Source organism: Pelodiscus sinensis, chromosome 1, assembly GCF_049634645.1.
Source record: "Pelodiscus sinensis isolate JC-2024 chromosome 1, ASM4963464v1, whole genome shotgun sequence".
NCBI lineage: Eukaryota > Metazoa > Chordata > Testudines > Trionychidae > Pelodiscus > Pelodiscus sinensis.
In genome coordinates this window covers 233,280,127-233,293,221 of record NC_134711.1, presented here as the reverse complement: position 1 = coordinate 233,293,221, position 13,095 = coordinate 233,280,127, and the positions used below count along the sequence as shown (strand labels likewise).

General features: G+C 45.4%; 1 protein-coding gene across 9 annotated transcripts in view; it reads right to left on the bottom strand.

Moving 5' to 3' along the window:
• Window positions 1-9,631, bottom strand: part of GPR45 (G protein-coupled receptor 45) — a 33,531-nt gene extending 23,900 nt beyond the window's left edge. For 4 of the 9 annotated variants that reach the window (XM_075917579.1, XM_075917589.1, XM_075917614.1 and 1 more), the window contains exons 1-2: window positions 9,434-9,631; window positions 4,509-4,587 (exon numbers count right to left, since the gene is read on the bottom strand). The gene's annotated coding sequence lies outside the window, so the exon portion shown is untranslated. The remainder of the gene's footprint in view (window positions 1-4,508; window positions 4,588-9,433) is intronic. The other 5 variants (XM_075917597.1, XM_075917606.1, XM_075917623.1 and 2 more) reach the window with 2 other exon arrangements.
• Between the last annotated feature and the right edge of the window lie 3,464 nt (window positions 9,632-13,095).

Genomic DNA, 13,095 nt, shown 5'->3' with positions numbered 1-13,095 from the left:
TGAGCCAAAAACAAACAAAACAAAACAAAAAAAGTTGTTGAGTTGTTTTTACCGCACACATGCCGCAAATACCGGACACCTGGCTTCCCTATGCTTAGTGCTTTGACCCTGACCCAGCAAAACAAACATGAAATCGAAGGGACTTAAGCACATGCTTAAGTGGTTGGCTGGATATTGGCAGGTGTACTCAGAACATAGCTGGATGCAGCCCCAATGAGTATCATTAATCAGGACATGAAGATTGTATTTCAAATTATGTGAGGATATGACTTTCTAAAGAGGGCAGGAAGAAAGGTCTTTCAAAACAGAAGCAGTTGGTGTTTATTCCTGCAGCACAGAGTCCAGCTCAATTCAGTCCAACAATAAAAGACAGAGTGTTCTCCTCACAATGCTCTCTGGAGGGTATTCTTCCAAGAAATTCTTTAAAAATTCTCAGTTCTGAGGGTGTGTGTGTGTGTGTGTGTGTGTGTGTGTGTGTGTGTGTGCGTGTGTGTGCGCGCGCCTTATCTACAGTGGAGTCACTCTTAATTTACAGTGATGTAAGTTAAAAAAAAAGCCTGTTTCTAAGGAAAAAGTGGATTTTATACCCCTTCCTTACTTCTGAAATTATAGTGCTGTAGTGATAGAAAAAATAAATAGGGATGTGTATTATTAATTAAACATATTTAGTGCAATAACACCTCCCCCAGACACAATGAGCTTGGACCCAACTGCACAAATGTAACCACCACAGGGCTTAATACAGGAGCCTCTACAGCTTGAGCTATAAAGCCTGCTGTTTCTCATCCTAGGCTGCTGTTTCTCATCCTAGGCTGTGGAGGTCTCTTGTTCTTATCTGTTGCTGTAAGTGGTCTACGTGCCACTGCACTGGTCAGTGACCCACACGAGGTGTGCGGGTTACACAAACGGACAGGGGCTGCTCACCACAGACAGGATTGCTCCAGTAGTATGCTGAAGTAACCCTTGCCCGTGGCAAGGGCTGCTCCAACCTAGCCCGTGCAGCCCCTGCCTGTGGCAGGGGGTACTGCTACAGTCGTGTACCCAGCTCCCACTTTAATCGGTTAAACAATATGTTTAACCGATTAACCATTTAAACCGGATTTTACAACCCTAGTCTAAACTGGTGTAAATAAGAAACAGAAAGACCTTAAAGAAGCCCCCACTCGACCTTATATATTAAAAAACACAGTATACGTATACAGGAAAAATACTTTAACATTTTAGGCTTAATTATAAGGCAAGGAAACCATATCACACTTTACCAACAGACAAATGCAGCCTTTTAAGTAGAAACCCAACATCATCCAAAGAATATGATTTGATCTCCTTCCCCTTCAATTCCTTTCTTCCCTCTCACTCCTACCTCTAAATCAAAGCCATATTTCTCTTGGTATTGCATTGCTCTGGTAAGCAACATCTGTCTTCCAGAGATGTGAAGTTGCAAGGGAGATCATAATTAGTCACTGGCATAAAGGATTTCACATGGAAAACACAAGGGAGAAGTATCAGAATCCCATTTAAATGATGAAGGGAGGTAAGTAGTCCTCATACTCTATTAAAGATCAATACAGGTTCCACCTCTATGGTCCAGACTTCCAAAGCCTGGCAACATTTGTGATCTGGCATTGTCATGGGTCCTCCTGGGCTGGAATACTCATGGGGAAAAGCTGGACCCCACGCACAGCAACTCCTCCCCTGTTCTCTCAAGGTATGTTTACACTGCTACCCTAGTTCGAACTAGGGTGGCTAATGTAGGCATTCAAACTTGCAAATGAAGCCTGGGATTTAAATATCCGGGCTTCATTTGCATGTTCCCGGGTGATGCCATTTTTAAATGCCCTGTATTCGAACTACTTGCCCGCGGCTTCACACGGCACGGACTAGGTAGTTCGAATTAAAGCTCCTAATTCGAACTACCGTTATTCCTCCTGCAAGGAGGTTTAAATCCCGGGATATTTAAATCCTGGGCTTCATTTGCAAGTTCGAATGCCTACATACCCTCAGAGGTTCAGGGGTGCCACAGATGAGCACTGCACTCCTGGGGCTCTACATCTACCCTCCCCCAGTCCCTGCTTGTTGAACAATGCTGGCCCCTCTGTTGCTGGCAGCATGGAGCCCTGCAGCTGGTAGCAGCAGAGGGGTCAGAATTGATTTCACCTGGTCCAGTATATTCCCTGCTTTGAGACCGGTCAGCGAGGATGCCATTTATGGGGGGTGGGACAGTAGCCCTCCTCCCAAAATTGGAGCCCCTGGATTTCATACTTGAGGGCTGCTTGGCTCTAGAGGCAGTTCTTAAATGCAACAGAGTTTGAGCTACTTGCAGCTTTGCCTTTGGGGTAGGGAGTTTGTTATAAAAAATGGAAAGGAGGTGAATAAGAATAACAAAAGGCTGGGCAGTCAAGTAATTGAAGGATCTTTAGATTATCATGAAAATCTTGCTGGGCACTCTACTTACAAGATACAGGAAAGGGGGGAATAGGAATGAGTGTTGTGCTGCATTTGGATTAGTGTGTTAAACTTATAAATGTTCTTGAAAAAGAGGTGAACAGGAACTAATCTAAACCTGACTGCAAAAAGTTGCAAAGGGATCTCACAAAACACAAAGGCAGATGTTATTTATTCCTTCACTAACATAACACAAGAAGCTGAACCAATTAAATTTATAGGCAGCAGATTTAAAAACAAACAAAATAAATTATTTTTTCACAATCAACTTGTGGAACTCTTTGCCAAGAGATGGTGGAGAGGCCCAAACTATAATAGGGTTCCAATAGGAACAAAATAAGTTCAAGGAGGACAAGTTGATCAATGGCTACTAGCCACAATGGGCAGCGATGGTACCATGTCCCTAGTCTCCGTTTGCCAGAAGCTAGGAATGGGCGACAGGGGATGGATCATGATGATTGCCTCTTCTGCTTATTCCTTCTGAAACACCTGGCATTGGCCACTGTTGGAAGACAGGATACTAGGTGAGAAGGACCTTTGCTCTGATCCAGTATGGCCATTCTGGTGTTCTTATCTAGAGCTGAAATGTATCTGCCCCCTTGCTGTAACCCACTAGACCCCACTCCCCTTCCAGAGCTGAGATAGAGCCCAGGAGTCCTGATGGGGTCACTCTCTCCACAGAGTTAGTAACAAAGTAAGAATATACATTAAAATTGTAAGGCTATCCAGTGTCCCTTAAGTCAGCGGTTCCCAACTAGCACTGGGGGGCTCAGGGAGCCAGGGTGTACCCAGACCCTGTCCCCAGAGCCCCACGAACTGCCGGCTTCAGCTGTGGCAGCCGCCCACCATGTGGCATCAGCCAAAGGTTTGTGAATGGGTTTGCCAGTCCGTGGTATAAAACAGTTTGGGGACCACTGACTTAAGTGACTTGCCACAAGATGTCAGCATATGTTAGTGTTAGAGCTGAGTGGGTCTAATATTTATTCATTTATTTTTTCTTTCTTTTATATAGGAATTAGATTCGGTGCTCCTGTCAGCTAACTGCGAAGCTGTCTGCCAAAAAAAAAAAAAAAAAGTAGAGTTATCCAGTGCCTTGGTAGCCTCTGGACAGAGATGGTGTGTGTAAGGTGGATATGGTTGGTTCCCTCCCCCCCACCCTTCCCATTTGGTGCTTAGTTTGCACTGTACACTGCTGAAGCCTCTGTCCTCAGTCCCCTCCTATACGCTCACTCCCCCCTTCACCCCCCTCCGCCCACATCACGGCATGCACAGGACAGCCTCCCCTACCAAAATCCCTGCCAATCAGGTCCCAAGGGTGCCAGACCAGGGAGGCAAGAGCGCCATTTCAGGAGAGTGGGGGGGAAGGGCAGCAGCCATGTGTACTGGGACACAGCTTGCTTTTCTTCCCGTTCCCCTGACTATCGGGGAGTGAGGAGAAACTACACATATTTTGTGAATTACTTCTCTGCTCTTCCCTTCACTCACTAGGAGTGAAAGGCATGGACACAAGCCGTGTAGTTTCCCCCTGCTCCCCAATATTCAGAGGAACAGGAAGAAAAGCAAGCAGCATTCCAGTATGCATGGCTGCTGCCCCCCCTGTTGTCCCAAAATGGTGCCCTTGCAGGGAAGTACAACCGGTACAGGTATTGCTAAAGTACTAACAGACTGAACAAATAGTTTACACTGCATGTCATTGGGCAACACTGGAGTGGCAACAGCACAGGGGTTATTATAGAGACTGTTACTGTTTTATATGAAAACAAACAGGCTATAACTGCAGGGTTCAGAAGGCAAGTTCATGAAATAGCTGCTCATTTGACAAAAGACCAAAACAGAACAGTACATCGTCAATAGATCTGGTGCATTTCCCCTTCCCACCCATCACCAGCAAGCAGAACATACTAATAAATAATAAGTTGTTATGAATCTTGATATTTAGAGTAGAGTAAACCAAGAAACACTGTTTTTAGAAGTTAATTTGACAATGTTGTGACCAAGGCTGAGAGGCACTGGATAAAAACAATGGCAGGTTATGGGAAACTGCTCACATCACATTATTTTACCTGCATTCAGACAACTGATTTTTTTCCATCCCCGCTCCACCCTGTCTCCTCCTCACCTGTGGCTTCTGAGCTATGGTCTCTGTTGGAAAAAATGAATGCTAAGAATTAGGCCCTCTTTATAGCTGCTGTTTTTGATGCTATCTGAATATCATGAATGCTTCCCACCCTCCAAAAAAATCCCTTCATACTTCTTAGAACAAATGCTTCAGACCTAACCAATCAATAATTCCCATTGCAGGATGACCTATTACCAGGTTATGATTAGGCTGAATGAGGACCCATGCTGATAAAATAGTCTATAGAGGAAATGTTTAAAAAAAATCTATCTGCTGAATGCCAGTAAAATGATGTCATGGCAGCAAACTGCTGTAACCCACTATTATTTTTATCCATTGCCTGTCAGACTTGGCCACAAGAGGGGCAAATTAATTTTTTTTAAAAAATTAAATGGCAGAGATACATGGGCAATATTTGAACGAACCACTTAACCTTTTGGTACTAAAAGCTTCTTGTTATAAAATGAAACATCAGTTATTCACTAAATGTGCTTGGTTAAATATTAGCCAAGAGTATATTCAACAAGGTACTTACATATAGCCAGCGATAAGGGCCACCTGTGTTAAATATAGCCTCTGGGCCATGAAGTATTTTGAGTGGCACCAAATTATAGCAAGCCTTTGATGTGAGCTAATATCCAGGAGCTAGATTTGGTTTTACCACAAGATGTATGCACTGCCTGTTGCTTAGTTACACTGCCCCAGGAGCAGCCCAGACCCACAAGGTAACTCAGATTATTCCTCCAATCTTCCCTCTCTCCCCACTTCTCCTGACCAAAGAAAGAAACAAGGACCAAATTATATCTCAGGGCAGGTCTACACTACAAATTTTTCTGTAGCATATCTGGTAATTCTGTAGTTCCCTTTTCTGAAATAAAATGCTACCGTGTTGGGCAGCTCTGGTATTTTTCCCACCATAGAGATATTAAATGTAATTATATTATGGTCACTATTTCCAAGTGGTTCAGTTATATTCACCTCTTGGACCAAATTCTGCACTCCACTTAGGTCAGACTAAATCACAAATTGCCTCTCCTCTTGTGGGTTCCAGAACCAGCCACTCCAAGAAGCAGTCATTTAAGGTGTCCAGAAACTTTATCTCTGCATCCTGTCCTGAGGTAACGTGTACAGGGCATCCCTGCTATAAGTCGCCCCAGAATACATCTGTTCTGCAGTAGTCATTGATGCTTGTAGGAACCGATGCTTTGTAAGTCCTCCCATTTCCAACTTTTTTTTTTTTTTTGCGACTTAAAAGTGCAAAATGGAAGTCAGTCCCAGGAAAATAAATTCCGTGTTTTAAGATGGTTTTTTTTAAGGTATCTTGAACTTATGGTGAGGATGGTCTGTATCCAGTCAATACAGTGATAGCTGAAATCCACCATTATTAATGAGGTTTTTTATGTTTATAGCCTCTCTAATCTCCCTTAGCATTTCGCAGTTACTATCACCATTCCGGTCATGCTGCTTCCCGCAGCTCCCCTTGGCTGCAAATGGTGAATCGCAGCCCATGGGAGCCACAAGTCTCCGGGGCTGCAGAGCCGGTAAGTAAGCGAACCAGAGCAGCCCAGTAGCAGCTTTCTCAGAGGGGTCTACAGGCTTGCCCCCTGCTTAAGGCTTGATGGGCATTAAAGGGATTAGGTATCATAACTTTGTTAAGAAGCTTTCAGCCTTCAAACAGGCTGCTAGCCTTAGCACATGGTCCTCCAAACAAACAAGCTCCACACATAGTAACTTTCAGGCAAGCAGCAAACACAGACACGCACACTACAGACAATCACTCACCCCATGGGTTACATAATTGCTCCTCCTTCACCTGAAGAACTCCTTCACAAAACTGCCCTGTTAGCAACTCATGTTCATTAACTTTAATCAGACCTAAAGCTATGCTGCCACTGCTGGGCAGGAGGCCTATGCACTGTTTCAACTGTCTACTACAGTACAGATGTTCCATCAACATCTCTTCAGCTGTAGATTTTGCTCAGAGTTTTAAAAGGGTCACATTTTTTCCTTTCATGTTTATTCGGGACCATCCTGGTCCTTTCAATATCTTTTTGGCTCTTGAATATCTTTTTGGTGCTTTCATCCTCCTCTAAAGTAATTCTAAAATGACCATTATATCAGCAGCTGTGTCTATTCTGAAGTCCATGTTTATATTTTTCTAAGGGGATTGTGGTGATACACAGTGGTTCTCTTTAGTTATCTCTTATGGCTTCAAAGTATGCAACCCCAGAATTCTTTGGGTCTTTTTGAAAGACAGCTGGTATCATGCATTTAGCTCAGCAGACCATTGCAGGAAATGTCTAAGAAGAATGCATATGGTGTTCCTTGCTGGAGAAAGCCATCTGCTGTGAAATAGTCTGCCACGCCAATGGCATTATTTCATGCTCCTGTATTTCATTTCTTTATTCCAGATTAGCATAGCCCTCTCTTGACCCGCTTGTACTGGTCTGGGTGGGTACTGTTTCTGGGCATCCCAAGGTATTTTCCTCCCTTTATTTGTGGCTTCTAATCCCCCTCAAAGTTATTTCTGAGCAGAGTCTGTTGCTTCTTTATGTACTGACTTTGGAGGACTATATTTTTGGCTGTCTCTAGCACAGTGGTGGGCAACCTACAGCCTACACACAGCCCATCAAACTACTTTGATTGTGGGACACGAGACATTTTGTATCCACAGGCACCGCTCCCCACAGCTTTCAATGGCTGTAGTTCGTTAGTTCCAGCCATTGAGAGCTGTGGGAAGCAGCGACCTGTGGCCCCTTTGCCTGCAGATGCCACTTCCCAGCGTGGCATAGTTCCATAAAGCAAATCTGACTGTTGTGAGGAGCAGGTTTGGATCTTTTTCCTTTCTATGAATTTTCTATAATCTAAACTGATTTCAATTTTTTTCTTGCCATTTGCAATGAAACATCCTTCATGCTGCTGGTATTGAGAATTCCTTGGTCCATCTCTCACTGATCACCTAAGCCAGTGAATGACTTAACCTTTAAAAATGGGAGCACAGCCTGAGGAAATCATTGGCACATTGACTCTCTCAGGAGCAGACTGGAAAAGCAGAAGATGAGCATTTAAATTTCTCCACAAGTAAAATCATGCACAATGAAGCTGTGTACAAGGAATCCACATATTAAAACAGAGGTTAAGGGAAAAAAGAAAGATATAAACTAGATTTATTGTCAGTCTAGCAAAAATTACATTCATTTTTCTCTGAGCACAGTCAGACTGGGTAATTGCTGGGGGTCCCTTTCCTCACTGTCTGGTATATCTATTCACTGGCTCCTCGGTCCACCTTGACTATAGTGGTGCTGGTATCCTGTCCCCCACTCAGGTCCTCTTGTGCACTACCAATGGGAGTGACGGGGGGAAAAAAGACTATAATTGATTTTCTCCCCTCTTTGGAATACCAAACCGGCTAGAACAAATTCCAGGCTGCCCTCTCCCAGCCAATGTTCCTTTATTTTTTGCAAAATAAATTTTGTTATGTGCATCCAGGCATGTACAGATGTGCACCACCATAGAAACACATGCTGCTTGCTGGGCGCTGCTATGGGCATTCTGCTAATCAGCTGGACCGCATTTGAATCTTCCGTGGGAGGCTGCCCAAGAACTCAACTTACTGGGAACATTGCGCCCAGCCCATTGCACCCTGCTTCTCTACAGCAGCAGGAAACAGAGTGCCCTAGGGCCAGGGAACTCTGCTTCCTGCTGCTGTGGTGAAGCAGAGCACAGTGGACTGCGAGAGCGCGGGTCAGGCAGCAGCAAGGGGTTGCCCCCCTCCTCACTTTGGCAACGGGATCCAGAGTGGCCCAGAACCTTCCTCCCCTACTCCATATTCATTCTGGGCCAACCTGGGATTTGTCTATAGGACGGTTCAGTCAGCCACTGCAAGGCCTTCCAAAGCACAGGGCCTGAGGCGGCCATCCTGAGTCCTATGGCCAGGTCCCAAGGCAGATCTGATTCAGCATAAGTGAGAGTGACAGAATTGGGGTATAAATTATTACCAAATGGGTATTTTTAGTGATGAGTATTAAAATTACTCATCTGAGGTGTACTCTTGGCACAAAGGCTGATCTCTGGCATCATCCAAATGGCTCATTTAGGTCAGGGAGATGGATCAGGCCCCTAAAAGCTAGGGAAAAATGTGATGAGCACTGCAACACATGGAAAGGTTACCCACAGCCAACAACCAACTTTGTCACCGGGCTTCATTTTACTAACTTTTCCCATCAGCATTAACATCAGTGACTGAAGGAAAACAAAGGTACAGGACAGAAAACTCCCAGAGCTCCTCTCCTTGTATTCATCACCTCTATAGTGACCACAGTTTATTATTGAGTTAAATGGGATTTTTAAAGCGAGACAGCTGGCACTAGAAGCAGAAGGAAAACAACTGTAGGAAGACCGGATACTGGGTGAGATGGACGTTGGGTGTGAGCCAGTATGGCCGTTCTCCTAGTTTTAACTGTGTAATGGTCAAACTGGGGGTTGCGCAGCCCCACCGCCCCCAGCCCCCTTTGCACGGCCCCCCTGGCAGCGAGCGAGCGAGCGAGCGGCACGGAGCAGGGGAATGTCTTGGCTCCGCGGGAGGCTTTGCGCGGGTCGCTAGCAGCAGCGAGCTCCCCCCGGGTTCTGCACAGGGGCAGAGGCGGCTGCTGCGCCCAGGTCCGCCCCAGGGAAGAGGGGCGCTTCGGGGCACTCCCCCAGCACAGCCCCCCCGGCGCTGCAGGGGAAAGGCCTCCTCGTGCGGAGACGGGAGAGGAACTCGCCCCCCCGGGCAGCGACACCGCCCGCCCCACACCGGCCCCAGCCCTTTCCGCAGCCGCCCTTCCCACCCCCCCGCTACAAAAGCCGGCTCGGGCGAAGGCCACTTACAGCGGTGCAGCAGGGACGCGGCGGCCCGGGAAGCGGCCGGAGGCGGCGCAGGGGCTGAGCTCGGGAGGGAGAAACCCGCCCAGCGCGGGAAGCTGCAAGGTGATTTGTACCCTGGGAACAGCCCCGCGAGCGCCCGGGGGTCGCGCCCCCTCCAGGCGCTGCCCAGCCGCACAGCGCGCCGCCAGGGCGCTGTAGGGGGCCATGCGGGGCGCTGGGGGAACAGCCAGAGGCAAGTCGTGACCCATCGCAGCTCCCTGCTCTGGGGAGGTGTCTCCTCACGACTCCCTGGCCTGCCGCGGGGGCGCTGGGGGCACTATTCAAGTGCCCTGCGGGACCCCCGCAGAGCCTCCTTGCTCCCCCCCCACTCCCCCAAGCAGCAAAACAAAGAGCGCAATTTCACGGGCACACGGCCTGGCTGCGATTCAGGCACGTAGGAAGGAGCTGGCTCTCTGAGCTTCCAGTCCAGAGCCTGATGAATAACTAAAAGCCACATTCTGTGCTTCTGATACATCCTGAAACGCCTCATAGTCAACAAACATATTTATGCATCATGAATCAGCCCAGCTCCAGCTCCAACTTTCATAGACTTAGTTTGGAAAAAAAGAAGATTAAGGGGGGACATGATAGCGGTTTTCAAATATCTAAAAGGGTGTCACAAGGAGGAAGGAGAAAATTTGTTCCTCTTGGTTTCTGAGGACAGGACAAGGAGTAATGGGCTTAAAGTGCAGCAGGGGAGGTTTAGATTGGACATTAGGAAAAAATTCCTATCTGTCAGGGTGGTCAAATATTGGAATAAATTGCCAAGGGAGGTGGAGGAATCTCCCTCTCTGGAGATATTTAAGAACAGGTTAGATAGACATCTGTCAGGGATGGTGTAGATGGAGCTTGGTCCTGCCTTGAGGGCGGGGGGCTGGACTGGATGACCTCTCGAGGTCCCTTCCAGTCCTATGATTCTATGAAATGTTTAGGATACAGATTTTAAGATCATGAAGGGCCATTATGATCATCTAGTCCAGTGCCTCTCAGCCTTTCCTGACTACCTACCCCCTTGCAGACTCTAAGATGCTTAGAAAATTAGACATAAAAATACAAAAGTGTTACAGCATACTATTACTGAAAAACTGTTTACTTTCTCATTTTATAAATCAATTGGAATTTAAATATTGTATTTACATTTCAGTGTCTCATATATCATCATCAACATCCATGGGCTCAGTGCCCGTTGGTGTCCAGTGCCTCCCTCACTATTTCCTTATACATCAGTATAAATACATCATCTGCATGAAATTTCAGTTTGTACAAACTGTGCTACTGCTTTTTTATGTAGCCTGTTTTAAACTAGGCAAACCTCTAGATGAATAGATGTACCTCCCAGAAGATCTCCAAGTACCCCCAAGGGTACACTTACCTCAATTAACTCTACAGATCTAGTCTGACCTTTTCTATAACACAGATTTTGAAGATGGTCAACTTGTGTTTAAATTAGAATATAGTCATTTGGTCTTAATTTAAAAACATAATTTTATATATCATAATAGGTATAATGCAAGTCTTGTCAGAATGATTTAGTATGGAAATATTGTGAAAGACATTAAATAAGTTTGTCAGTTATTACTGGAGCAGCTGGCTTCAGAATTATCCAGGTTAACTGGTGAACCTGACCAGCACTTCTCCCCACCAAACAAACAAACAAATTGTTCTGATTTCAGAGGCCTCTGATTCATTAGTGCTGGTACTGACACAGAAAAGGTACATGACAACCTGCAGACAATGATGATATTCTGCTACTTCCACTAGCTGGCACTCTTAAAAGCATTTTTAAAAATACCTAATGAACTGAGGTGTGTCAAGTAGCTTTTGCACCATCTGATGTGTGATAAACATGACATCACTCACAATCAGAAATCTAAAGCTTACAGGATGTAAAGATTAAAAGAACAGCATTTTTCTTCAAATGGATGTAGTCAATGTGCTTATTAGTTTGCTGCAGCAGCAGGGAGTGGGTGGGTATTTCAATGTTGGCACATTTCTATTTGGCAGCAGTGAATAGCATGAGTGCTTGCAGATAGAGCCCTGTGGAATCCCCAGATTCTGCAGATTTCCTTACCAATTTTGTCTCAGATAATTAAGATTTTTAAATAATAAAAGAAAATGTTAAAGAGGACGTGCAAGCTCCAGCTGGATCAAATGAATTTTATAAACACTTCACTTTTTTTTACAAAGTACTGCCTTCAAATTAAAAATGATCATTAAAGTGCAATTCTGCTCTGAAAAGTAGCTATGTAAAAATGACACCTGCTTCCTCTGCTTCCAGTGTGTATCCACTATCTAGAGTTGTATCTATTTACTTTAGTGATTTAAAAAATAGCTTTTATTAGTCTTTACAGCTGTTGGCAATGCAGAGCCAATGCAGTTATGGGAAAGTGAGCTGGATTCTTTCTGGTTTCACACACCAATGGAACTTGTCCTCATTGGGGATTTGCCTAGTTGTAGCCCTGGGTGGCCAGCCTACAGTATAACTGCACTGATGCAACACCGTAGTGTAGATGGGATAAACTGTCTTCAGATTCAGCCTTCTTTTTCAAGCAAAGGTAAGCACCACCAATGTGAACAACAGTGATTTTCACCAGTGCAGCTACACCACTGTACAGTGGCCAGGTGCTAGATTTTCAACAAGAAAGTCAAATTGAAAAGGGGACCTAACAGCATCTGGTCAGATTTACTGACATGGCATCCAAAGTCTGATTTCTGTGGGTGAGGGAGGTGGGAAGATATTGGGTCATTGCCTACACCAGCCCTGACTCAGCCAGGGTCTCCTACCTGTGACAAGCAGCTTCAGCTCTCATCCTCAGCTCTTCAAATTCCTTCTGACCTGGTAAGAGGGAAAGGGAGGGAGAAGAGAGAAAAAGCAGTGAACAGTGGCCTTGAGGAAGGGGTGGGATGGAAGAGGTTCTGGAACTGTTGGTGGTGTGTCTGATTTTTAAATATTACAAAGTTGGCAACCCTATACCTTTGCTTGGCTACTAATGGCTGTAATCATGGCAAACATCCAGGCTGTGTCTAGCCTGGCCAGTTTTTCCGGAAAATCAGCTGCTTTCCCGGAAAAACTTGCCAGCTGTCTACACTGGCCGCTTGAATTTCCGCAAAAGCACTGACTTCCTACTGTAAGAAATCAGTGCTTTTTGCGGAAATACTATGCTGCTCCCATTCGGGCAAAAGTCCCTTTTGCGCAAAACTTTTGCGCAAAAGGGTCAGTGTAGACAGCCCAGATTTGTTTTCCGCAAAAAAGCCCCGATCACGAAAATGGCAATCGGGGCTTTTTTGTGGAAAAGCACGTCTAGATTGGCACGTACTCTTTTTCGCAAAAGCGCATCATTATAACGCGAACTCCACGCCAATCTAGACGCTCTTCTCCGAAAATGCTTTTAATGGAAAACTTTTCCGTTAAAACCATTTCCGGAAAATCATGCCAGTCTAGACGTAGCCCCAGTGTAAACAAGGCATCAGACCCTAGTCTTACATATTGGTCCCCAAAAGTGAACCTTTGCACCCAGATAGAGTTATTCACGTAAAAAAGTACAAGTGTAGAGGTTGTCTGCAAGACTAAGGCTTCCACTTAAGATAACAAAGACTTAAGCTGAAAGCAACGGGGCTGTAACTGA